The following is a 27,207-nucleotide window of genomic DNA, read 5'->3' as shown; positions in this document are numbered from 1 at the left end:
AAGTAGTTTCACGTTCTATCTCTATGGTTTCTTTCCTCTTGATGTAGCCATAAGCAGTAACTGGCGAGAAACACTTTCATGGAAATGGGTTGCCAAGCTTCCTAAAATTACGAATCTCCAGAAATCTCAGCAAATATTTTTTCACCCAAACTGGATGATACTTTCAGGTAATGATCAGTACACTAAGCCGACTTGGTTCCCCAATCTTCGTTCTTCTATGTTGAAGCGTTCGTTTCCAGTAACAGTTTGAATTTTTAGGTTTCACTCTGTTTTCTCCTATATTGATACATGTATTTGGAACTCTAAATCCAACACGGTTTGTGCTAGCTTCTTGAAACTTGAAGCAATAAAGTACTTTCTCGTTCTATCTCTATGTTTTGTTTCCTCTTGATGTAGCCCTAAGCAGTGACTGGCGAGAAACACTTTCATGGAAAGGGGTTGTCAAGCTTCCAAATATTAGGAATCTCCAGAAATCTCAGCAAATATTTTTTCACCCAAACTGGATGATACTTTCAGGTAATGCTCAGTACACTAAGCCCTCTTGCTTCTCCAAATTTCGTACTTCTATGTTGAAGAGTTCGTTTCCACTAACAGTTTGAATTTTTAGGTTTCACTCTGTTTTCTCCTATATTGACACATGTATTTGGAACTCTAAATCCAACACGGTTTGTGCTAGCTTCTTGAAACTTGAAACAATAAAGTGGTTTCTCGTTCTATCTCTATGTTTTGTTTCCTCTTGATGTAGCCCTAAGCAGTGACTGGCGAGAAACACTTTCATGGAAAGGGGTTGTCAAGCTTCTAAAAATTAGGAATCTCCAGAAATCTCAGCAAATATTTTTTCACCCAAACTGGATGATACTTTCAGGTAATGCTCAGTACACTAAGCCCTCTTGCTTCTCCAAATTTCATACTTCTATGTTGAAGCGTTCGTTTCCAGTAACAGTTTGAATTTTTAGGTTACACTCTGTTTTCTCCTATATTGATAGATGTATTAGGAACTCTAAATCCCACACGGTTTGTGCTAGCTTCTTGAAACTTGAAACAATAAAGTAGTTTCACTTTCTATCTCTATGTTTTGTTTCCTCTTGATGTAGCCCTAAGCAGTGACAGGCAAGAAACACTTTCATGGAAAGGGGTTGCCAAGCTTCCAAATATTACGAATCTCCGGAAATCTCAGCAAATATTTTTTCACCCAAACTGGATGATACTTTCAGGTAATGATCAGTATACTAAGGCGACTTGGTTCCCCAAATTTCGTTCTTCTATTTTGAAGCGTTCGTTTCCATTAACAGTTTGAATTTTTAGGTTTCACTCTGTTCGCTCCAATATTGATAGATGTATTTGGAACTCTAAATCCAACACGGTTTGTGCTAGCTTCTTGAAACTTGAAACAATAAAGTAGTTTCAAGTTCTGTCTCTATGTTTTGTTTCCTCTTGATGTAGCCCTAAGCAGTGACTGGCGAGAAACACTTTCATGGAAAGGGGTTGCCAGGCTTCCCAAAATTACGAATCTCCAGAAATCTCAGCAAATATTTTTTCACCCAAACTGGATGATACTTTCACGTAATGATCAGTACACTAAGGCGACTTGGTTCCCCAAATTTCGTTCTTCTATGTTGAAGCGTTCGTTTCCAGTAACAGTTTGAATTTTTAGGTTTCACTCTGTTTTCTCCTATATTGATAGATGTATTTGGAACTCTAAATCCTACACGGTTTGTGCTAGCTTCTTGAAACATGACACAATAAAGTAGTTTCACGTTCTATCTCTATGTTTTGTTTCCTCTTGATGTAGCCCAATGCAGTGACTGGCGAGAAACACTTTCATGGAAAGGGGTTGCCAGGCTTCCCAAAATTACGAATCTCCAGAAATCTCAGCAAATATTTTTTCACCCTAACTGGATGATACTTTCAGGTAATGATCAGTACACTAAGGCGACTTGGTTCCCCAAATTTCGTTCTTCTATGTTGAAGCGTTCGTTTCCAGTAACAGTTTGAATTTTTAGGTTTCACTCTGTTTTCTCCTATATTGATAGATGTGTTTGGAACTCTAAATCCAACACGGTTTGTGCTAGATTCTTGAAACTTGACACAATAAAGTAGTTTCACGTTCTATCTCTATGTTTTGTTTCCTCTTGATGTAGCCCAATGCAGTGACTGGCGAGAAACACTTTCATGGAAATGGGTTGCCAAGCTTCCTAAAATTACGAGTCTCCAGAAATCTCAGCAAATATTTTTTTCACCCAAACTGGATGATACTTTCAGGTAATGATCAGTACACTAAGGCGACTTGGTTCCCCAAATTTCGTTCTTCTATGTTGAAGCGTTCGTTTCCAGTAACACTTTGAATTTTTAGGTTTCACTCTGTTTTTTCCTATATTGATAGATGTATATGGAACTCTAAATCCAACAGGGTTTGTGCTAGCTTCTTGAACTTGACACAATAAAGTAGTTTCACGTTCTATCTCTACGTTTTGTTTCCTCTTGATGTAGCCCTAAGCAGTTACTGGCGGGAAACACTTTCATGGAAAGGGGTTGCCAAGCTTCCTAAAATTACGAATCTCCAGAAATCTCAGCAAATATTTTTTCACCCAAACTGGATGATACTTTCAGGTAATGATCAGTACACTAAGGCGACTTGGTTCCCCAAATTTCGTTCTTCTATGTTGAAGCGTTCGTTTGCAGTAACAGTTTGAATTTTTAGTTTCACTCTGTTTTCTCCTATATTGATAGATGTATTTGGAACTCTAAATCCAACACGGTTTGTGCTGGCTTCTTGAAACATGACACAATAAAGTAGTTTCACGTTCTATCTCTATGTTTTGTTTCCTCTTGATGTAGCCCAATGCAGTGACTGGCGAGAAACACTTTCATGGAAAGGGGTTGCCAGGCTTCCCAAAATTACGAATCTCCAGAAATCTCAGCAAATATTTTTTCACCCAAACTGGATGATACTTTCAGGTAATGATCAGTACACTAAGGCGACTTGGTTCCCCAAATTTCGTTCTTCTATGTTGAAGAGTTCGTTTCCAGTAACAGTTTGAATTTTTAGGTTTCACTCTGTTTTCTCCTATATTGATAGATGTATTTGGAACTCTAAATCCAACACGGTTTGTGCTAGCTTCTTGAAACATGACACAATAAAGTAGTTTCACGTTCTATCTCTATGTTTTGTTTCCTCTTGATGTAGCCCAATGCAGTGACTGGCGAGAAACACTTTCATGGAAAGGGGTTGCCAGGCTTCCCAAAATTACGAATCTCCAGAAATCTCAGCAAATATTTTTTCACCCAAACTGGATGATACTTTCAGGTAATGATCAGTACACTAAGGCGACTTGGTTCCCCAAATTTCGTTCTTCTATGTTGAAGCGTTCGTTTCCAGTAACAGTTTGAATTTTTAGGTTTCACTCTGTTTTCTCCTATATTGATAGATGTGTTTGGAACTCTAAATCCAACACGGTTTGTGCTAGGTTCTTGAAACTTGACACAATAAAGTAGTTTCACGTTCTATCTCTATGTTTTGTTTCCTCTTGATGTAGCCTTAAGCAGTGACTGGCGAGAAACACTTTCATGGAAAGGGGTTGCCAAGCTTCCTAAAATTACGAATCTCCAGAAATCTCAGCAAATATTTTTTCACCCAAACTGGATGATACTTTCAGGTAATGATCAGTACACTAAGGCGACTTGGTTCCCCAAATTTCATTCTTCTATGTTGAAGCGTTCGTTTCCAGTAACACTTTGAATTTTTAGGTTTCACTCTGTTTTCTCCTATATTGATAGATGTATTTGGAACTCTAAATCCAACACGGTTTGTGCTAGCTTCTTGAAACTTGACACAATAAAGTAGTTTCACGTTCTATCTCTATGTTTTGTTTCCTCTTGATGTAGCCCTAAGCAGTGACTGGTGAGAAACACTTTCATGGAAAGGGGTTGACAGGCTTCCCAAAATTACGAATCTCCAGAAATCTCAGCAAATATTTTTTCACCCAAACTGGATGATACTTTCAGGTAATGATCAGTACACTAAGGCGACTTGGTTCCCCAAATTTCGTTCTTCTATGTTGAAGCGTTCGTTTCCAGTAACAGTTTGAATTTTTAGGTTTCACTCTGTTTTCTCCTATATTGATAGATGTATTTGGAACTCTAAATCCAACACGGTTTGTGCTAGCTTCTTGAAACTTGACACAATAAAGTAGTTTCACGTTCTATCTCTATGTTTTGTTTCCTCTTGATGTAGCCTTAAGCAGTGACTGGCGAGAAACACTTTCATGGAAAGGGGTTGCCAAGCTTCCTAAAATTACGAATCTCCAGAAATCTCAGCAAATATTTTTTCACCCAAACTGGATGATACTTTCAGGTAATGATCAGTACACTAAGGCGACTTGGTTCCCCAAATTTCGTTCTTCTATGTTGAAGCGTTCGTTTCCAGTAACAGTTTGAATTTTTAGGTTTCACTCTGTTTTCTCCTATATTGATAGATGTATTTGGAACTCTAAATCCAACAGGGTTTGTGCTAGCTTCTTGAACTTGACACAATAAAGTAGTTTCACGTTCTATCTCTACGTTTTGTTTCCTCTTGATGTAGCCCTAAGCAGTTACTGGCGGGAAACACTTTCATGGAAAGGGGTTGCCAAGCTTCCTAAAATTACGAATCTCCAGAAATCTCAGCAAATATTTTTTCACCCAAACTGGATGATACTTTCAGGTAATGATCAGTACACTAAGGCGACTTGGTTCCCCAAATTTCGTTCTTCTATGTTGAAGCGTTCGTTTGCAGTAACAGTTTGAATTTTTAGGTTTCACTCTGTTTTCTCCTATATTGATAGATGTATTTGGAACTCTAAATCCAACACGGTTTGTGCTGGCTTCTTGAAACATGACACAATAAAGTAGTTTCACGTTCTATATCTATGTTTTGTTTCCTCTTGATGTAGCCCAATGCAGTGACTGGAGAGAAACACTTTCATGGAAAGGGGTTGCCAGGCTTCCCAAAATTACGAATCTCCAGAAATCTCAGCAAATATTTTTTCACCCAAACTGGATGATACTTTCAGGTAATGATCAGTACACTAAGGCGACTTGGTTCCCCAAATTTCGTTCTTCTATTTTGAAGCGTTCGTTTCCAGTAAAAGTTTGAATTTTTAGGTTTCACTCTGTTTTCTCCTATATTGATAGATGTATTTGGAACTCTAAATCCAACACGGTTTGTGCTAGCTTCTTGAAACATGACACAATAAAGTAGTTTCACGTTCTATCTCTATGTTTTGTTTCCTCTTGATGTAGCCCAATGCAGTGACTGGCGAGAAACACTTTCATGGAAAGGGGTTGCCAGGCTTCCCAAAATTACGAAACTCCAGAAATCTCAGCAAATATTTTTTCACCCAAACTGGATGATACTTTCAGGTAATGATCAGTACACTAAGGCGACTTGGTTCCCCAAATTTCGTTCTTCTATGTTGAAGCGTTCGTTTCCAGTAACAGTTTGAATTTTTAGGTTTCACTCTGTTTTCTCCTATATTGATAGATGTATTTGGAACTCTAAATCCAACAGGGTTTGTGCTAGCTTCTTGAAACTTGACACAATAAAGTAGTTTAAAGTTCTATCTCTATGTTTTGTTTCCTCTTGATGTAGCCCTAAGCAGTTACTGGCGAGAAACACTTTCATGGAAAGGGGTTTCCAAGCTTCCCAAAATTACGAATCTCCAGAAATCTCAGCAAATATTTTTTCACCCAAACTGGATGATACTTTCAGGTAATGATCAGTACACTAAGGCGACTTGGTTCCCCAAATTTCGTTCTTCTATGTTGAAGCGTTCGTTTCCAGTAACAGTTTGAATTTTTAGGTTTCACTCTGTTTTCTCCTATATTGATAGATGTATTTGGAACTCTAAATCCAACACGGTTTTTGCTAGCTTCTTGAAACATGACACAATAAAGTAGTTTCACGTTCTATCTCTATGTTTTGTTTCCTCTTTATGTAGCCCAATGCAGTGACTGGCGAGAAACACTTTCATGGAAAGGGGTTGCCAGGCTTCCCAAAATTACGAATCTCCAGAAATCTCAGCAAATATTTTTTCACCCAAACTGGATGATACTTTCAGGTAATGATCAGTACACTAAGGCGACTTGGTTCCCCAAATTTCGTTCTTCTATGTTGAAGCGTTCGTTTCCAGTAACAGTTTGAATTTTTAGGTTTCACTCTGTTTTCTCCTATATTGATAGATGTGTTTGGAACTCTAAATCCAACACGGTTTGTGCTAGGTTCTTGAAACTTGACACAATAAAGTAGTTTCACGTTCTATCTCTATGTTTTGTTTCCTCTTGATGTAGCCTTAAGCAGTGACTGGCGAGAAACACTTTCATGGAAAGGGGTTGCCAAGCTTCCTAAAATTACGAATCTCCAGAAATCTCAGCAAATATTTTTTCACCCAAACTGGATGATACTTTCAGGTAATGATCAGTACACTAAGGCGACTTGGTTCCCCAAATTTCGTTCTTCTATGTTGAAGCGTTCGTTTCCAGTAACACTTTGAATTTTTAGGTTTCACTCTGTTTTCTCCTATATTGATAGATGTATTTGGAACTCTAAATCCAACAGGGTTTGTGCTAGCTTCTTGAAACTTGACACAATAAAGTAGTTTCACGTTCTATCTCTACGTTTTGTTTCCTCTTCATGTAGCCCTAAGCAGTAACTGGCGAGAAACACTTTCATGGAAAGGGGTTGCCAAGCTTCCTAAAATTACGAATCTCCAGAAATCTCAGCAAATATTTTTTCACCCAAACTGAATGATACTTTCAGGTAATGATCAGTACACTAAGGCGACTTGGTTCCCCAAATTTCGTTCTTCTATGTTGAAGCGTTCGTTTGCAGTAACACTTTGAATTTTTAGGTTTCACTCTGTTTTCTCCTATATTGATAGATGTATTTGGAACTCTAAATCCAACACGGTTTGTGCTAGCTTCTTGAAACTTGACACAATAAAGTAGTTTCACGTTCTATCTCTATGTTTTGTTTCCTCTTGATGTAGCCCTAAGCAGTGACTGGCGAGAAACACTTTCATGGAAAGGGGTTGCCAGGCTTCCCAAAATTACGAATCTCCAGAAATCTCAGCAAATATTTTTTCACCCAAACTGGATGATACTTTCAGGTAATGATCAGTACACTAAGGCGACTTGGTTCCCCAAATTTCGTTCTTCTATGTTGAAGCGTTCGTTTCCAGTAAGAGTTTGAATTTTTAGGTTTCACTCTGTTTTCTCCTATATTGATAGATGTATTTGGAACTCTAAATCCAACAGGGTTTGTGCTAGCTTCTTGAAACTTGACACAATAAAGTAGTTTCACGTTCTATCTCTACGTTTTGTTTCCTCTTGATGTAGCCCTAAGCAGTTACTGGCGGGAAACACTTTCATGGAAAGGGGTTGCCAAGCTTCCTAAAATTACGAATCTCCAGAAATCTCAGCAAATATTTTTTCACCCAAACTGGATGATACTTTCAGGTAATGATCAGTACACTAAGGCGACTTGGTTCCCCAAATTTCGTTCTTCTATGTTGAAGCGTTCGTTTCCAGTAACACTTTGAATTTTTAGGTTTCACTCTGTTTTCTCCTATATTGATAGATGTATTTGGAACTCTAAATCCAACACGGTTTGTGCTAGCTTCTTGAAACTTGACACAATAAAGTAGTTTCACGTTCTATCTCTATGTTTTGTTTCCTCTTGATGTAGCCCTAAGCAGTGACTGGCGAGAAACACTTTCATGGAAAGGGGTTGCCAGGCTTCCCAAAATTACGAATCTCCAGAAATCTCAGCAAATATTTTTTCACCCAAACTGGATGATACTTTCAGGTAATGATCAGTACACTAAGGCAACTTGGTTCCCCAAATTTCGTTCTTCTATGTTGAAGCGTTCGTTTCCAGTAACAGTTTGAATTTTTAGGTTTCACTCTGTTTTCTCCTATATTGATAGATGTATTTGGAACTCTAAATCCAACACGGTTTGTGCTAGCTTCTTGAAACTTGACACAATAAAGTAGTTTCACGTTCTATCTCTATGTTTTGTTTCCTCTTGATGTAGTCTTAAGCAGTAGCTGGCGAGAAACACTTTCATGGAAAGGGGTTGCCAAGCTTCCTAAAATTACGAATCTCCAGAAATCTCAGCAAATATTTTTTCACCCAAACTGGATGATACTTTCAGGTAATGATCAGTACACTAAGGCGACTTGGTTCCCCAAATTTCGTTCTTCTATGTTGAAGCGTTCGTTTCCAGTAACACTTTGAATTTTTAGGTTTCACTCTGTTTTCTCCTATATTGATAGATGTATTTGGAACACTAAATCCAACACGGTTTGTGCTAGCTTCTTGAAACTTGACACAATAAAGTAGTTTCACGTTCTATCTCTACGTTTTGTTTCCTCTTGATGTAGCCCTAAGCAGTTACTGGCGGGAAACACTTTCATGGAAAGGGGTTGCCAAGCTTCCTAAAATTACGAATCTCCAGAAATCTCAGCAAATATTTTTTCACCCAAACTGGATGATACTTTCAGGTAATGATCAGTACACTAAGGCGACTTGGTTCCCCAAATTTCGTTCTTCTATGTTGAAGCGTTCGTTTGCAATAACAGTTTGAATTTTTAGGTTTCACTCTGTTTTCTCCTATATTGATAGATGTATTTGGAACTCTAAATCCAACACGGTTTGTGCTGGCTTCTTGAAACATGACACAATAACGTAGTTTCACGTTCTATCTCTATGTTTTGTTTCCTCTTGATGTAGCCCAATGCAGTCACTGGCGAGAAACACTTTCATAGAAAGGGGTTGCCAGGCTTCCCAAAATTACGAATCTCCAGAAATCTCAGCAAATATTTTTTCACCCAAACTGGATGATACTTTCAGGTAATGATCAGTACACTAAGGCGACTTGGTTCCCCAAATTTCGTTCTTCTATGATGAAGCGTTCGTTTCCAGTAACAGTTTGAATTTTTAGGTTTCACTCTGTTTTCTCTTATATTGATAGATGTATTTGGAACTCTAAATCCAACACGGTTTGTGCTAGCTTCTTGAAACATGACACAATAAAGTAGTTTCACGTTCTATCTCTATGTTTTGTTTCCTCTTTATGTAGCCCAATGCAGTGACTGGCGAGAAACACTTTCATGGAAAGGGGTTGCCAAGCTTCCTAAAATTACGAATCTCCAGAAATCTCAGCAAATATTTTTTCACCCAAACTGGATGATACTTTCAGGTAATGATCAGTACACTAAGGCGACTTGGTTCCCCAAATTTCGTTCTTCTATGTTGAAGCGTTCGTTTCCAGTAACACTTTGAATTTTTAGGTTTCACTCTGTTTTCTCCTATATTGATAGATGTATTTGGAACTCTAAATCCAACAGGGTTTGTGCTAGCTGCTTGAACTTGACACAATAAAGTAGTTTCACGTTCTATCTCTACGTTTTGTTTCCTCTTGATGTAGCCCTAAGCAGTGACTGGCGAGAAACACGTTCATTGAAAGGGATTGCCAAGCTTCCAAAAATACGAATCTCCAGAAATCTCAGCAAACATTTTTTCACCCAAACTGGATGATACTTTCAGGTATTGATCAGTGCACTAAGGCGACTTGGTTCCCCAAATATCGTTCTTCTATGTGGAAGCGTTCATTTCCAGTAATAGTTTGAATTTTTAGGTTTCACTCTGTATTCTCCTATATTGATATATGTGTTTGGAACACTAAATCCAACACGGTTTGTGCTAACTTCTTGAAACCGGACACAATAAAGTAGTTTCACGTTCTATCTCTGTGTTTTGTTTCCTCTTGATGTAGCCCAATGCAGTGACTGGCGAGAAACACTTTCATGGAAAGGGGTTGCCAGGCTTCCCAAAATTACGAATCTCCAGAAATCTCAGCAAATATTTTTTCACCCAAACTGGATGATACTTTCAGGTAATGCTCAGTACACTAAGCCCTCTTGCTTCTCCAAATTTCGTACTTCTATATTGAAGCGTTCGTTTCCAGTAACAGTTTGAATTTTTAGGTTTCACTCTGTTCTCTCCAATATTGATAGATGTATTTGGAACTCTAAATCCAACACGGTTTGTGCTAGCTTCTTGAAACTTGAAACAATAAAGTAGTTTCAAGTTCTGTCTCTATGTTTTGTTTCCTCTTGATGTAACCCTAACAGTGACTGGCGAGAAATACTTACATTGAAAGGGATTGCCAAGCTTCCAAAGATAAGAATCTCCAGAAATCTCAGCAAATATTTTTTCACCCAAACTGGAAGATACTTTCAGGTAATGATCAGTACACTAAGGCGACTTGGTTTCCCAAATTTCGTTCTTCTATGTTGAAGCGTTCGTTTCCAGTAACACTTTGAATTTTTAGGTTTCACTCTGTTTTCTCCTATATTGATAGATGTATTAGGAACTCTAAATCCCACACGGTTTGTGCTAGCTTCTTGAAACTTGAAACAATAAAGTAGTTTCACTTTCTATGTCTATGTTTTGTTTCCTCTTGATGTAGCCCTAAGCAGTGACAGGCAAGAAACACTTACATGGAAAGGGGTTGCCAAGCTTCCAAATATTACGAATCTCCGGAAATCTCAGCAAATATTTTTTCACCCAAACTGGATGATACTTTCAGGTAATGATCAGTATACTAAGGCGACTTGGTTCCCCAAATTTCGTTCTTCTATTTTGAAGCGTTCGTTTCCATTAACAGTTTGAATTTTTAGGTTTCACTCTGTTCTCTCCAATATTGATAGATGTATTTGGACCTCTAAATCCAACACGGTTTGTGCTAGCTTCTTGAAACTTGAAACAATAAAGTAGTTTCAAGTTCTGTCTCTATGTTTTGTTTCCTCTTGATGTAACCCTAAGCAGTGACTGGCGAGAAATACTTACATTGAAAGGGATTGCCAAGCTTCCAAAGATAAGAATCTCCAGAAATCTCAGCAAATATTTTTTCACCCAAACTGGATGATACTTTCAGGTAATGATCAGTACACTAAGGCGACTTGGTTCCCCAAATTTCGTTCTTCTATGTTGAAGCGTTCGTTTCCAGTAACAGTTTGAATTTTTAGGTTTCACTCTGTTTTCTCCTATATTGATAGATGTATTTGGAACACTAAATCCAACACGGTTTGTGCTAGCTTCTTGAAACTTGACACAATAAAGTAGTTTCACGTTCTATCTCTATGTTTTGTTTCCTCTTGATGTAGCCTTAAGCAGTGACTGGCGAGAAACACTTTCATGGAAAGGGGTTGCCAAGCTTCCTAAAATTACGAATCTCCAGAAATCTCAGCAAATATTTTTTCACCCAAACTGGATGATACTTTCAGGTAATGATCAGTACACTAAGGCGACTTGGTTCCCCAAATTTCGTTCTTCTATGTTGAAGCGTTCGTTTCCAGTAACACTTTGAATTTTTAGGTTTCACTCTGTTTTCTCCTATATTGATAGATATATTTGGAACACTAAATCCAACACGGTTTGTGCTAGCTTCTTGAAACTTGACACAATAAAGTAGTTTCACGTTCTATCTCTACGTTTTGTTTCCTCTTGATGAGGCCCTAAGCAGTTACTGGCGGGAAACACTTTCATGGAAAGGGGTTGCCAGGCTTCCCAAAATTACGAATCTCCAGAAATCTCAGCAAATATTTTTTCACCCAAACTGGATGATACTTTCAGGTAATGATCAGTACACTAAGGCGACTTGGTTCCCCAAATTTCGTTCTTCTATGTTGAAGCGTTCGTTTCCAGTAACAGTTTGAATTTTTAGGTTTCACTCTGTTTTCTCTTATATTGATAGATGTATTTGGAACTCTAAATCCAACACGGTTTGTGCTAGCTTCTTGAAACATGACACAATAAAGTAGTTTCACGTTCTATCTCTACGTTTTGTTTCCTCTTGATGTAGACCAATGCAGTGACTGGCGAGAAACACTTTCATGGAAAGGGGTTGCCAGGCTTCCCAAAATTACGAATCTCCAGAAATCTCAGCAAATATTTTTTCACCCAAACTGGATGATACTTTCAGGTAATGATCAGTACACTAAGGCGACTTGGTTCCCCAAATTTCGTTCTTCTATGTTGAAGCGTTCGTTTCCAGTAACAGTTTGAATTTTTAGGTTTCACTCTGTTTTCTCCTATATTGATAGATGTGTTTGGAACTCTAAATCCAACACGGTTTGTGCTAGCTTCTTGAAACTTGACACAATAAAGTAGTTTCACGTTCTATCTCTATGTTTTGTTTCCTCTTGATGTAGCCTTAAGCAGTGACTGGCGAGAAACACTTTCATGGAAAGGGGTTGCCAAGCTTCCTAAAATTACGAATCTCCAGAAATCTCAGCAAATATTTTTTCACCCAAACTAGATGATACTTTCAGGTAATGATCAGTACACTAAGGCGACTTGGTTCCCCAAATTTCGTTCTTCTATGTTGAAGCGTTCGTTTCCAGTAACACTTTGAATTTTTAGGTTTCACTCTGTTTTCTCCTATATTGATAGATGTATTTGGAACTCTAAATCCAACAGTGTTTGTGCTAGCTTCTTGAAACTTGACACAATAAAGTAGTTTCACGTTCTATCTCTACGTTTTGTTTCCTCTTCATGTAGCCCTAAGCAGTAACTGGCGAGAAACACTTTCATGGAAAGGGGTTGCCAAGCTTCCTAAAATTACGAATCTCCAGAAATCTCAGCAAATATTTTTTCACCCAAACTGAATGATACTTTCAGGTAATGATCAGTACACTAAGGCGACTTGGTTCCCCAAATTTAGTTCTTCTATGTTGAAGCGTTCGTTTGCAGTAACACTTTGAATTTTTAGGTTTCACTCTGTTTTCTCCTATATTGATAGATGTATTTGGAACTCTAAATCCAACACGGTTTGTGCTAGCTTCTTGAAACTTGACACAATAAAGTAGTTTCACGTTCTATCTCTATGTTTTTTTTCCTCTTGATGTATCCCTAAGCAGTGACTGGCGAGAAACACTTTCATGGAAAGGGGTTGCCAGGCTTCCCAAAATTACGAATCTCCAGAAATCTCAGCAAATATTTTTTCACCCAAACTGGATGATACTTTCAGGTAATGATCAGTACACTAAGGCGACTTGGTTCCCCAAATTTCGTTCTTCTATGTTGAAGCGTTCGTTTCCAGTAACAGTTTGAATTTTTAGGTTTCACTCTGTTTTCTCCTATATTGATAGATGTATTTGGAACTCTAAATCCAACAGGGTTTGTGCTAGCTTCTTGAAACTTGACACAATAAAGTAGTTTCACGTTCTATCTCTACGTTTTGTTTCCTCTTGATGTAGCCCTAAGCAGTTACTGGCGGGAAACACTTTCATGGAAAGGGGTTGCCAAGCTTCCTAAAATTACGAATCTCCAGAAATCTCAGCAAATATTTTTTCACCCAAACTGGATGATACTTTCAGGTAATGATCAGTACACTAAGGCGACTTGGTTCCCCAAATTTCGTTCTTCTATGTTGAAGCGTTCGTTTGCAGTAACACTTTGAATTTTTAGGTTTCACTCTGTTTTCTCCTATATTGATAGATGTATTTGGAACTCTAAATCCAACACGGTTTGTGCTAGCTTCTTGAAACTTGACACAATAAAGTAGTTTCACGTTCTATCTCTATGTTTTGTTTCCTCTTGATGTAGCCCGAAGCAGTGACTGGCGAGAAACACTTTCATGGAAAGGGGTTGCCAAGCTTCCCAAAATTACGAATCTCCAGAAATCTCAGCAAATATTTTTTCACCCAAACTGGATGATACTTTCAGGTAATGATCAGTACACTAAGGCGACTTGGTTCCCCAAATTTCGTTCTTCTATGTTGAAGCGTTCGTTTCCAGTAACAGTTTGAATTTTTAGGTTTCACTCTGTTTTCTCCTATATTGATAGATGTATTTGGAACTCTAAATCCAACAGGGTTTGTGCTAGCTTCTTGAAACTTGACACAGTAAAGTAGTTTCACGTTCTATCTCTATGTTTTGTTTCCTCATGATGTAGCCTTAAGCAGTGACTGGCGAGAAACACTTTCATGGAAAGGGGTTGCCAATCTTCCTAAAATTACGAATCTCCAGAAATCTCAGCAAATATTTTTTCACCCAAACTAGATGATACTTTCAGGTAATGATCAGTACACTAAGGCGACTTGGTTCCCCAAATTTCGTTCTTCTATGTTGAAGCGTTCGTTTCCAGTAACACTTTGAATTTTTAGGTTTCACTCTGTTTTCTCCTATATTGATAGATGTATTTGGAACTCTAAATCCAACAGTGTTTGTGCTAGCTTCTTGAAACTTGACACAATAAAGTAGTTTCACGTTCTATCTCTACGTTTTGTTTCCTCTTCATGTAGCCCTAAGCAGTAACTGGCGAGAAACACTTTCATGGAAAGGGGTTGCCAAGCTTCCTAAAATTACGAATCTCCAGAAATCTCAGCAAATATTTTTTCACCCAAACTGAATGATACTTTCAGGTAATGATCAGTACACTAAGGCGACTTGGTTCCCCAAATTTCGTTCTTCTATGTTGAAGCGTTCGTTTGCAGTAACACTTTGAATTTTTAGGTTTCACTCTGATTTCTCCTATATTGATAGATGTATTTGGAACTCTAAATCCAACACGGTTTGTGCTAGCTTCTTGAAACTTGACACAATAAAGTAGTTTCACGTTCTATCTCTACGTTTTGTTTCCTCTTGATGTAGCCCTAAGCAGTGACTGGCGAGAAACACTTTCATGGAAAGGGGTTGCCAGGCTTCCCAAAATTACGAATCTCCAGAAATCTCAGCAAATATTTTTTCACCCAAACTGGATGATACTTTCAGGTAATGATCAGTACACTAAGGCGACTTGGTTCCCCAAATTTCGTTCTTCTATGTTGAAGCGTTCGTTTCCAGTAACAGTTTGAATTTTTAGGTTTCACTCTGTTTTCTCCTATATTGATAGATATATTTGGAACTCTAAATCCAACAGGGTTTGTGCTAGCTTCTTGAAACTTGACACAATAAAGTAGTTTCACGTTCTATCTCTATGTTTTGTTTCCTCTTGATGTAGCCCTAAGCAGTTACTGGCGGGAAACACTTTCATGGAAAGGGGTTGCCAGGCTTCCCAAAATTACGAATCTCCAGAAATCTCAGCAAATATTTTTTCACCCAAACTGGATGATACTTTCAGGTAATGATCAGTACACTAAGGCAACTTGGTTCCCCAAATTTCGTTCTTCTATGTTGAAGCGTTCGTTTCCAGTAACACTTTGAATTTTTAGGTTTCACTCTGTTTTCTCCTATATTGATAGATGTATTTGGAACTCTAAATCCAACACGGTTTGTGCTGGCTTCTTGAAACATGACACAATAAAGTAGTTTCACATTCTATCTCTATGTTTTGTTTCCTCTTGATGTAGTCCAATGCAGTGACTGGCGAGAAACACTTTCATGGAAAGGGGTTGCCAAGCTTCCCAAAATTACGAATCTCCAGAAATCTCAGCAAATATTTTTTCACCCAAACTGGATGATACTTTCAGGTAATGATCAGTACACTAAGGCGACTTGGTTCCCCAAATTTCGTTCTTCTATGTTGAAGCGTTCGTTTCCAGTAACAGTTTGAATTTTTAGGTTTCACTCTGTTTTCTCCTATATTGATAGATGTATTTGGAACTCTAAATCCAACACGGTTTGTGCTAGCTTCTTGAAACATGACACAATAAAGTAGTTTCACGTTCTATCTCTATGTTTTGTTTCCTCTTGATGTAGCCCAATGCAGTGACTGGCGAGAAACACTTTCATGGAAAGGGGTTGCCAGGCTTCCCAAAATTACGAATCTCCAGAAATCTCAGCAAATATTTTTTCACCCAAACTGGATGATACTTTCAGGTAATGATCAGTACACTAAGGCGACTTGGTTCCCCAAATTTCGTTCTTCTATGTTGAAGCGTTCGTTTCCAGTAACAGTTTGAAATTTTAGGTTTCACTCTGTTTTCTCCTATATTGATAGATGTATTTGGAACTCTAAATCCAACACGGTTTGTGCTAGCTTCTTGAAACTTGACACAATAAAGTAGTTTCACGTTCTATCTCTATGTTTTGTTTCCTCTTGATGTAGCCTTAAGCAGTGACTGGCGAGAAACACTTTCATGGAAATGGGTTGCCAAGCTTCCTAAAATTACGAATCTCCAGAAATCTCAGCAAATATTTTTTCACCCAAACTGGATGATACTTTCAGGTAATGATCAGTACACTAAGGCGACTTGGTTCCCCAAATTTCGTTCTTCTATGTTGAAGCGTTCGTTTCCAGTAAGAGTTTGAATTTTTAGGTTTCACTCTGTTTTCTCCTATATTGATAGATGTATTTGGAACTCTAAATCCAACAGGGTTTGTGCTAGCTTCTTGAAACTTGACACAATAAAGTAGTTTCACGTTCTATCTCTACGTTTTGTTTCCTCTTGATGTAGCCCTAAGCAGTTACTGGCGGGAAACACTTTCATGGAAAGGGGTTGCCAAGCTTCCTAAAATTACGAATCTCCAGAAATCTCAGCAAATATTTTTTCACCCAAACTGGATGATACTTTCAGGTAATGATCAGTACACTAAGGCGACTTGGTTCCCCAAATTTCGTTCTTCTATGTTGAAGCGTTCGTTTGCAGTAACACTTTGAATTTTTAGGTTTCACTCTGTTTTCTCCTATATTGATAGATGTATTTGGAACTCTAAATCCAACACGGTTTGTGCTAGCTTCTTGAAACTTGACACAATAAAGTAGTTTCACGTTCTATCTCTATGTTTTGTTTCCTCTTGATGTAGCCCTAAGCAGTGACTGGCGAGAAACACTTTCATGGAAAGGGGTTGCCAGGCTTCCCAAAATTACGAATCTCCAGAAATCTCAGCAAATATTTTTTCTCCCAAACTGGATGATACTTTCAGGTAATGATCAGTACACTAAGGCGACTTGGTTCCCCAAATTTCGTTCTTCTATGTTGAAGCGTTCGTTTCCAGTAACAGTTTGAATTTTTAGGTTTCACTCTGTTTTCTCCTATATTGATAGATGTATTTGGAACTCTAAATCCAACACGGTTTGTGCTAGCTTCTTGAAACTTGACACAATAAAGTAGTTTCACGTTCTATCTCTATGTTTTGTTTCCTCTTGATGTAGCCTTAAGCAGTGACTGGCGAGAAACACTTTCATGGAAAGGGGTTGCCAAGCTTCCTAAAATTACGAATCTCCAGAAATCTCAGCAAATATTTTTTCACCCAAACTGGATGATACTTTCAGGTAATGATCAGTACACTAAGGCGACTTGGTTCCCCAAATTTCGTTCTTCTATGTTGAAGCGTTCGTTTCCAGTAACACTTTGAATTTTTAGGTTTCACTCTGTTTTCTCCTATATTGATAGATGTATTTGGAACACTAAATCCAACACGGTTTGTGCTAGCTTCTTGAAACTTGACACAATAAAGTAGTTTCACGTTCTATCTCTACGTTTTGTTTCCTCTTGATGTAGCCCTAAGCAGTTACTGGCGGGAAACACTTTCATGGAAAGGGGTTGCCAAGCTTCCTAAAATTACGAATCTCCAGAAATCTCAGCAAATATTTTTTCACCCAAACTGGATGATACTTTCAGGTAATGATCAGTACACTAAGGCGACTTGGTTCCCCAAATTTCGTTCTTCTATATTGAAGCGTTCGTTTGCAGTAACAGTTTGAATTTTTAGGTTTCACTCTGTTTTCTCCTATATTGATAGATGTATTTGGAACTCTAAATCCAACACGGTTTGTGCTGGCTTCTTGAAACATGACACAATAAAGTAGTTTCACGTTCTATCTCTATGTTTTGTTTCCTCTTGATGTAGCCCAATGCAGTCACTGGCGAGAAACACTTTCATAGAAAGGGGTTGCCAGGCTTCCCAAAATTACGAATCTCCAGAAATCTCAGCAAATATTTTTTCACCCAAACTGGATGATACTTTCAGGTAATGATCAGTACACTAAGGCGACTTGGTTCCCCAAATTTCGTTCTTCTATGTTGAAGCGTTCGTTTCCAGTAACAGTTTGAATTTTTAGGTTTCACTCTGTTTTCTCTTATATTGATAGATGTATTTGGAACTCTAAATCCAACACGGTTTGTGCTAGCTTCTTGAAACATGACACAATAAAGTAGTTTCACGTTCTATCTCTACGTTTTGTTTCCTCTTGATGTAGACCAATGCAGTGACTGGCGAGAAACACTTTCATGGAAAGGGGTTGCCAGGCTTCCCAAAATTACGAATCTCCAGAAATCTCAGCAAATATTTTTTCACCCAAACTGGATGATACTTTCAGGTAATGATCAGTACACTAAGGCGACTTGGTTCCCCAAATTTCGTTCTTCTATGTTGAAGCGTTCGTTTCCAGTAACAGTTTGAATTTTTAGGTTTCACTCTGTTTTCTCCTATATTGATAGATGTGTTTGGAACTCTAAATCCAACACGGTTTGTGCTAGCTTCTTGAAACTTGACACAATAAAGTAGTTTCACGTTCTATCTCTATGTTTTGTTTCCTCTTGATGTAGCCTTAAGCAGTGACTGGCGAGAAACACTTTCATGGAAAGGGGTTGCCAAGCTTCCTAAAATTACGAATCTCCAGAAATCTCAGCAAATATTTTTTCACCCAAACTGGATGATACTTTCAGGTAATGATCAGTACACTAAGGCGACTTGGTTCCCCAAATTTCGTTCTTCTATGTTGAAGCGTTCGTTTCCAGTAACACTTTGAATTTTTAGGTTTCACTCTGTTTTCTCCTATATTGATAGATGTATTTGGAACTCTAAATCCAACAGTGTTTGTGCTAGCTTCTTGAAACTTGACACAATAAAGTAGTTTCACGTTCTATCTCTACGTTTTGTTTCCTCTTCATGTAGCCATAAGCAGTTACTGGCGGGAAACACTTTCATGGAAAGGGGTTGCCAAGCTTCCTAAAATTACGAATCTCCAGAAATCTCAGCAAATATTTTTTCACCCAAACTGGATGATACTTTCAGGTAATGATCAGTACACTAAGGCGACTTGGTTCCCCAAATTTCGTTCTTCTATGTTGAAGCGTTCGTTTGCAGTAACAGTTTGAATTTTTAGGTTTCGCTCTGTTTTCTCCTATATTGATAGATGTATTTGGAACTCTAAATCCAACACGGTTTGTGCTGGCTTCTTGAAACATGACAAAATAAAGTAGTTTCACGTTCTATCTCTATGTTTTGTTTCCTCTTGATGTAGCCCAATGCAGTCACTGGCGAGAAACACTTTCATAGAAAGGGGTTGCCAGGCTTCCCTAAATTACGAATCTCCAGAAATCTCAGCAAATATTTTTTCACCAAACTGGATGATACTTTCAGGTAATGATCAGTACACTAAGGCGACTTGGTTCCCCAAATTTCGTTCTTCTATGTTGAAGCGTTCGTTTCCAGTAACAGTTTGAATTTTTAGGTTTCACTCTGTTTTCTCTTATATTGATAGATGTATTTGGAACTCTAAATCCAACACGGTTTGTGCTAGCTTCTTGAAACATGACACAATAAAGTAGTTTCACGTTCTATCTCTACGTTTTGTTTCCTCTTGATGTAGACCAATGCAGTGACTGGCGAGAAACACTTTCATGGAAAGGGGTTGCCAGGCTTCCCAAAATTACGAATCTCCAGAAATCTCAGCAAATATTTTTTCACCCAAACTGGATGATACTTTCAGGTAATGATCAGTACACTAAGGCGACTTGGTTCCCCAAATTTCGTTCTTCTATGTTGAAGCGTTCGTTTCCAGTAACAGTTTGAATTTTTAGGTTTCACTCTGTTTTCTCCTATATTGATAGATGTGTTTGGAACTCTAAATCCAACACGGTTTGTGCTAGCTTCTTGAAACTTGACACAATAAAGTAGTTTCACGTTCTATCTCTATGTTTTGTTTCCTCTTGATGTAGCCTTAAGCAGTGACTGGCGAGAAACACTTTCATGGAAACTGGTTGCCAAGCTTCCTAAAATTACGAATCTCCAGAAATCGCAGCAAATATTTTTTCACCCAAACTAGATGATACTTTCAGGTAATGATCAGTACACTAAGGCGACTTGGTTCCCCAAATTTCGTTCTTCTATGTTGAAGCGTTCGTTTCCAGTAACACTTTGAATTTTTAGGTTTCACTCTGTTTTCTCCTATATTGATACATGTATTTGGAACTCTAAATCCAACAGTGTTTGTGCTAGCTTCTTGAAACTTGACACAATAAAGTAGTTTCACGTTCTATCTCTACGTTTTGTTTCCTCTTCATGTAGCCCTAAGCAGTAACTGGCGAGAAACACTTTCATGGAAAGGGGTTGCCAAGCTTCCTAAAATTACGAATCTCCAGAAATCTCAGCAAATATTTTTTCACCCAAACTGAATGATACTTTCAGGTAATGATCAGTACACTAAGGCGACTTGGTTCCCCAAATTTCGTTCTTCTATGTTGAAGCGTTCGTTTGCAGTAACACTTTGAATTTTTAGGTTTCACTCTGTTTTCTCCTATATTGTTAGATGTATTTGGAACTCTAAATCCAACACGGTTTGTGCTAGCTTCTTGAAACTTGACACAATAAAGTAGTTTCACGTTCTATCTCTATGTTTTGTTTCCTCTTGATGTAGCCCTAAGCAGTGACTGGCGAGAAACACTTTCATGGAAAGGGGTTGCCAGGCTTCCCAAAATTACGAATCTCCAGAAATCTCAGCAAATATTTTTTCACCCAAACTGGATGATACTTTCAGGTAATGATCAGTACACTAAGGCGACTTGGTTCCCCAAATTCCGTTCTTCTATGTTGAAGCGTTCGTTTCCAGTAACAGTTTGAATTTTTAGGTTTCACTCTGTTTTCTTCTATATTGATAGATGTATTTGGAACTCTAAATCCAACAGGGTTTGTGCTAGCTTCTTGAAACTTGACACAATAAAGTAGTTTCACGTTCTATCTCTATGTTTTGTTTCCTCTTGATGTAGCCCTAAGCAGTTACTGGCGGGAAACACTTTCATGGAAAGGGGTTGCCAGGCTTCCCAAAATTACGAATCTCCAGAAATCTCAGCAAATATTTTTTCACCCAAACTGGATGATACTTTCAGGTAATGATCAGTACACTAAGGCGACTTGGTTCCCCAAATTTCGTTCTTCTATGTTGAAGCGTTCGTTTCCAGTAACACTTTGAATTTTTAGGTTTCACTCTGTTTTCTCCTATATTGATAGATGTATTTGGAACTCTAAATCCAACACGGTTTGTGCTGGCTTCTTGAAACATGACACAATAAAGTAGTTTCACATTCTATCTCTATGTTTTGTTTCCTCTTGATGTAGTCCAATGCAGTGACTGGCGAGAAACACTTTCATGGAAAGGGGTTGCCAAGCTTCCCAAAATTACGAATCTCCAGAAATCTCAGCAAATATTTTTTCACCCAAACTGGATGATACTTTCAGGTAATGATCAGTACACTAAGGCGACTTGGTTCCCCAAATTTCGTTCTTCTATGTTGAAGCGTTCGTTTCCAGTAACAGTTTGAATTTTTAGGTTTCACTCTGTTTTCTCCTATATTGATAGATGTATTTGGAACTCTAAATCCAACACGGTTTGTGCTAGCTTCTTGAAACATGACACAATAAAGTAGTTTCACGTTCTATCTCTATGTTTTGTTTCCTCTTGATGTAGCCCAATGCAGTGACTGGCGAGAAACACTTTCATGGAAAGGGGTTGCCAGGCTTCCCAAAATTACGAATCTCCAGAAATCTCAGCAAATATTTTTTCACCCAAACTGGATGATACTTTCAGGTAATGATCAGTACACTAAGGCGACTTGGTTCCCCAAATTTCGTTCTTCTATGTTGAAGCGTTCCTTTCCAGTAACAGTTTGAATTTTTAGGTTTCACTCTGTTTTCTCCTATATTGATAGATGTGTTTGGAACACTAAATCCAACACGGTTTGTGCTAGCTTCTTGAAACTTGACACAATAAAGTAGTTTCACGTTCTATCTCTACGTTTTGTTTCCTCTTGATGTAGCCCTAAGCAGTTACTGGCGGGAAACACTTTCATGGAAAGGGGTTGCCAAGCTTCCTAAAATTACGAATCTCCAGAAATCTCAGCAAATATTTTTTCACCCAAACTGGATGATACTTTCAGGTAATGATCAGTACACTAAGGCGACTTGGTTCCCCAAATTTCGTTCTTCTATGTTGAAGCGTTCGTTTCCAGTAACAGTTTGAATTTTTAGGTTTCACTCTGTTTTCTCCTATATTGATAGATGTATTTGGAACTCTAAATCCAACACGGTTTGTGCTAGCTTCTTGAAACATGACACAATAAAGTAGTTTCACGTTCTATCTCTATGTTTTGTTTCCTCTTGATGTAGCCCAATGCAGTGACTGGCGAGAAACACTTTCATGGAAAGGGGTTGCCAGGCTTCCCAAAATTACGAATCTCCAGAAATCTCAGCAAATATTATTTCACCCAAACTGGATGATACTTTCAGGTAATGATCAGTACACTAAGGCGACTTGGTTCCCCAAATTTCGTTCTTCTATGTTGAAGCGTTCGTTTCCAGTAACAGTTTGAATTTTTAGGTTTCACTCTGTTTTCTCCTATATTGATAGATGTGTTTGGAACTCTAAATCCAACACGGTTTGTGCTAGGTTCTTGAAACTTGACACAATAAAGTAGTTTCACGTTCTATCTCTATGTTTTGTTTCCTCTTGATGTAGCCTTAAACAGTGACTGGCGAGAAACACTTTCATGGAAAGGGGTTGCCAAGCTTCCTAAAATTACGAATCTCCAGAAATCTCAGCAAATATTTTTTCACCCAAACTGGATGATACTTTCAGGTAATGATCAGTACACTAAGGCGACTTGGTTCCCCAAATTTCGTTCTTCTATGTTGAAGCGTTCGTTTCCAGTAACACTTTGAATTTTTAGGTTTCACTCTGTTTTCTCCTATATTGATAGATGTATTTGGAACACTAAATCCAACAGGGTTTGTGCTAGCTTGTTGAAACTTGACACAATAAAGTAGTTTCACGTTCTATCTCTACGTTTTGTTTCCTCTTGATGTAGCCCTAAGCAGTAACTGGCGAGAAACACTTTCATGGAAAGGGGTTGCCAAGCTTCCTAAAATTACGAATCTCCAGAAATCTCAGCAAATATTTTTTCACCCAAACTGAATGATACTTTCAGGTAATGATCAGTACACTAAGGCGACTTGGTTCCCCAAATTTCGTTCTTCTATGTTGAAGCGTTCGTTTGCAGTAACACTTTGAATTTTTAGGTTTCACTCTGTTTTCTCCTATATTGATAGATGTATTTGGAACTCTAAATCCAACACGGTTTGTGCTAGCTTCTTGAAACTTGACACAATAAAGTAGTTTCACGTTCTATCTCTACGTTTTGTTTCCTCTTGATGTAGCCCTAAGCAGTTACTGGCGGGAAACACTTTCATGGAAAGGGGTTGCCAAGCTTCCTAAAATTACGAATCTCCAGAAATCTCAGCAAATATTTTATCACCCAAACTGGATGATACTTTCAGGTAATGATCAGTACACTAAGGCGACTTGGTTCCCCAAATTTCGTTCTTCTATGTTGAAGCGTTCGTTTGCAGTAACAGTTTGAATTTTTAGGTTTCACTCTGTTTTCTCCTATATTGATAGATGTATTTGGAACTCTAAATCCAACACGGATTGTGCTGGGTTCTTGAAACATGACACAATAAAGTAGTTTCACGTTCTATCTCTATGTTTTGTTTCCTCTTGATGTAGCCCAATGCAGTCACTGGCGAGAAACACTTTCATAGAAAGGGGTTGCCAGGCTTCCCAAAATTACGAATCTCCAGAAATCTCAGCAAATATTTTTTCACCCAAACTGGATGATACTTTCAGGTAATGATCAGTACACTAAGGCGACTTGGTTCCCCAAATTTCGTTCTTCTATGTTGAAGCGTTCGTTTCCAGTAACACTTTGAATTTTTAGGTTTCAATCTGTTTTCTCCTATATTGATAGATGTATTTGGAACTCTAAATCCAACACGGTTTGTGCTAGCTTCTTGAAACTTGACACAATAAAGTAGTTTCACGTTCTATCTCTACGTTTTGTTTCCTCTTGATGTAGCCCTAAGCAGTTACTGGCGGGAAACACTTTCATGGAAAGGGGTTGCCAAGCTTCCTAAAATTACGAATCTCCAGAAATCTCAGCAAATATTTTATCACCCAAACTGGATGATACTTTCAGGTAATGATCAGTACACTAAGGCGACTTGGTTCCCCAAATTTCGTTCTTCTATGTTGAAGCGTTCGTTTGCAGTAACAGTTTGAATTTTTAGGTTTCACTCTGTTTTCTCCTATATTGATAGATGTATTTGGAACTCTAAATCCAACACGGATTGTGCTGGCTTCTTGAAACATGACACAATAAAGTAGTTTCACGTTCTATCTCTATGTTTTGTTTCCTCTTGATGTAGCCCAATGCAGTCACTGGCGAGAAACACTTTCATAGAAAGGGGTTGCCAGGCTTCCCAAAATTACGAATCTCCAGAAATCTCAGCAAATATTTTTTCACCCAAACTGGATGATACTTTCAGGTAATGATCAGTACACTAAGGCGACTTGGTTCCCCAAATTTCGTTCTTCTATGTTGAAGCGTTCGTTTCCAGTAACAGTTTGAATTTTTAGGTTTCACTCTGTTTTCTCTTATATTGATAGATGTATTTGGAACTCTAAATCCAACACGGTTTGTGCTAGCTTCTTGAAACATGACACAATAAAGTAGTTTCACGTTCGATCTCTACGTTTTGTTTCCTCTTGATGTAGCCCAATGCAGTGACTGGCGAGAAACACTTTCATGGAAAGGGGTTGCCAGGCTTCCCAAAATTACGAATCTCCAGAAATCTCAGCAAATATTTTTTCACCCAAACTGGATGATACTTTCAGGTAATGATCAGTACACTAAGGCGACTTGGTTCCCCAAATTTCGTTCTTCTATGTTGAAGCGTTCGTTTCCAGTAACAGTTTGAATTTTTAGGTTTCACTCTGTTTTCTCCTATATTGATAGATGTGTTTGGAACTCTAAATCCAACACGGTTTGTGCTAGGTTCTTGAAACTTGACACAATAAAGTAGTTTCACGTTCTATCTCTATGTTTTGTTTCCTCTTGATGTAGCCTTAAGCAGTGACTGGCGAGAAACACTTTCATGGAAAGGGGTTGCCAAGCTTCCTAAAATTACGAATCTCCAGAAATCTCAGCAAATATTTTTTCACCCAAACTAGATGATACTTTCAGGTAATGATCAGTACACTAAGGCGACTTGGTTCCCCAAATTTCGTTCTTCTATGTTGAAGCGTTCGTTTGCAGTAACACTTTGAATTTTTAGGTTTCACTCTGTTTTCTCCTATATTGATAGATGTATTTGGAACTCTAAATCCAACAGTGTTTGTGCTAGCTTCTTGAAACTTGACACAATAAAGTAGTTTCACGTTCTATCTCTACGTTTTGTTTCCTCTTGATGTAGCCCTAAGCAGTAACTGGCGAGAAACACTTTCATGGAAAGGGGTTGCCAAGCTTCCTAAAATTACGAATCTCCAGAAATCTCAGCAAACATTTTTTCACCCAAACTGAATGATACTTTCAGGTAATGATCAGTACACTAAGGCGACTTGGTTCCCCAAATTACGTTCTTCTATGTTGAAGCGTTCGTTTGCAGTAACACTTTGAATTTTTAGGTTTCACTCTGTTTTCTCCTATATTGATAGATGTATTTGGAACTCTAAATCCAACACGGTTTGTGCTAGCTTCTTGAAACTTGACACAATAAAGTAGTTTCACGTTCTATCTCTATGTTTTGTTTCCTCTTGATGTAGCCCTAAGCAGTAACTGGCGAGAAACACTTTCATGGAAAGGGGTTGCCAGGCTTCCCAAAATTACGAATCTCCAGAAATCTCAGCAAATATTTTTTCACCCAAACTGGATGATACTTTCAGGTAATGATCAGTACACTAAGGCGACTTGGTTCCCCAAATTTCGTTCTTCTATGTTGAAGCGTTCGTTTCCAGTAACAGTTTGAATTTTTAGGTTTCACTCTGTTTTGTCCTATATTGATAGATGTATTTGGAACTCTAAATCCAACAGGGTTTGTGCTAGCTTCTTGAAACTTGACACAATAAAGTAGTTTCACGTTCTATCTCTACGTTTTGTTTCCTCTTGATGTAGCCTTAAGCAGTTACTGGCGGGAAACACTTTCATGGAAAGGGGTTGCCAAGCTTCCTAAAATTACGAATCTCCAGAAATCTCAGCAAATATTTTTTCACCCAAACTGGATGATACTTTCAGGTAATGATCAGTACACTAAGGCGACTTGGTTCCCCAAATTTCGTTCTTCTATGTTGAAGCGTTCGTTTCCAGTAACACTTTGAATTTTTAGGTTTCACTCTGTTTTCTCCTATATTGATAGATGTATTTGGAACTCTAAATCCAACACGGTTTGTGCTGGCTTCTTGAAATATGACACAATAAAGTAGTTTCACATTCTATCTCTATGTTTTGTTTCCTCTTGATGTAGTCCAATGCAGTAACTGGCGAGAAACACTTTCATGGAAAGGGGTTGCCAAGCTTCCCAAAATTACGAATCTCCAGAAATCTCAGCAAATATTTTTTCACCCAAACTGGATGATACTTTCAGGTAATGATCAGTACACTAAGGCGACTTGGTTCCCCAAATTTCGTTCTTCTATGTTGAAGCGTTCGTTTCCAGTAACACTTTGAATTTTTAGGTTTCACTCTGTTTTCTCCTATATTGATAGATGTATTTGGAACTCTAAATCCAACAGTGTTTGTGCTAGCTTCTTGAAACTTGACACAATAAAGTAGTTTCACGTTCTATCTCTACGTTTTGTTTCCTCTTGATGTAGCCCTAAGCAGTAACTGGCGAGAAACACTTTCATGGAAAGGGGTTGCCAAGCTTCCTAAAATTACGAATCTCCAGAAATCTCAGCAAACATTTTTTCACCCAAACTGAATGATACTTTCAGGTAATGATCAGTACACTAAGGCGACTTGGTTCCCCAAATTACGTTCTTCTATGTTGAAGCGTTCGTTTGCAGTAACACTTTGAATTTTTAGGTTTCACTCTGTTTTCTCCTATATTGATAGATGTATTTGGAACTCTAAATCCAACACGGTTTGTGCTAGCTTCTTGAAACTTGA

This window comes from Spermophilus citellus (assembly GCF_964194105.1).
Source record: "Spermophilus citellus genome assembly, chromosome: 11".
Classification (NCBI taxonomy): Eukaryota; Metazoa; Chordata; class Mammalia; order Rodentia; family Sciuridae; genus Spermophilus; species Spermophilus citellus.
This window is presented reverse-complemented; position numbering follows the sequence as displayed.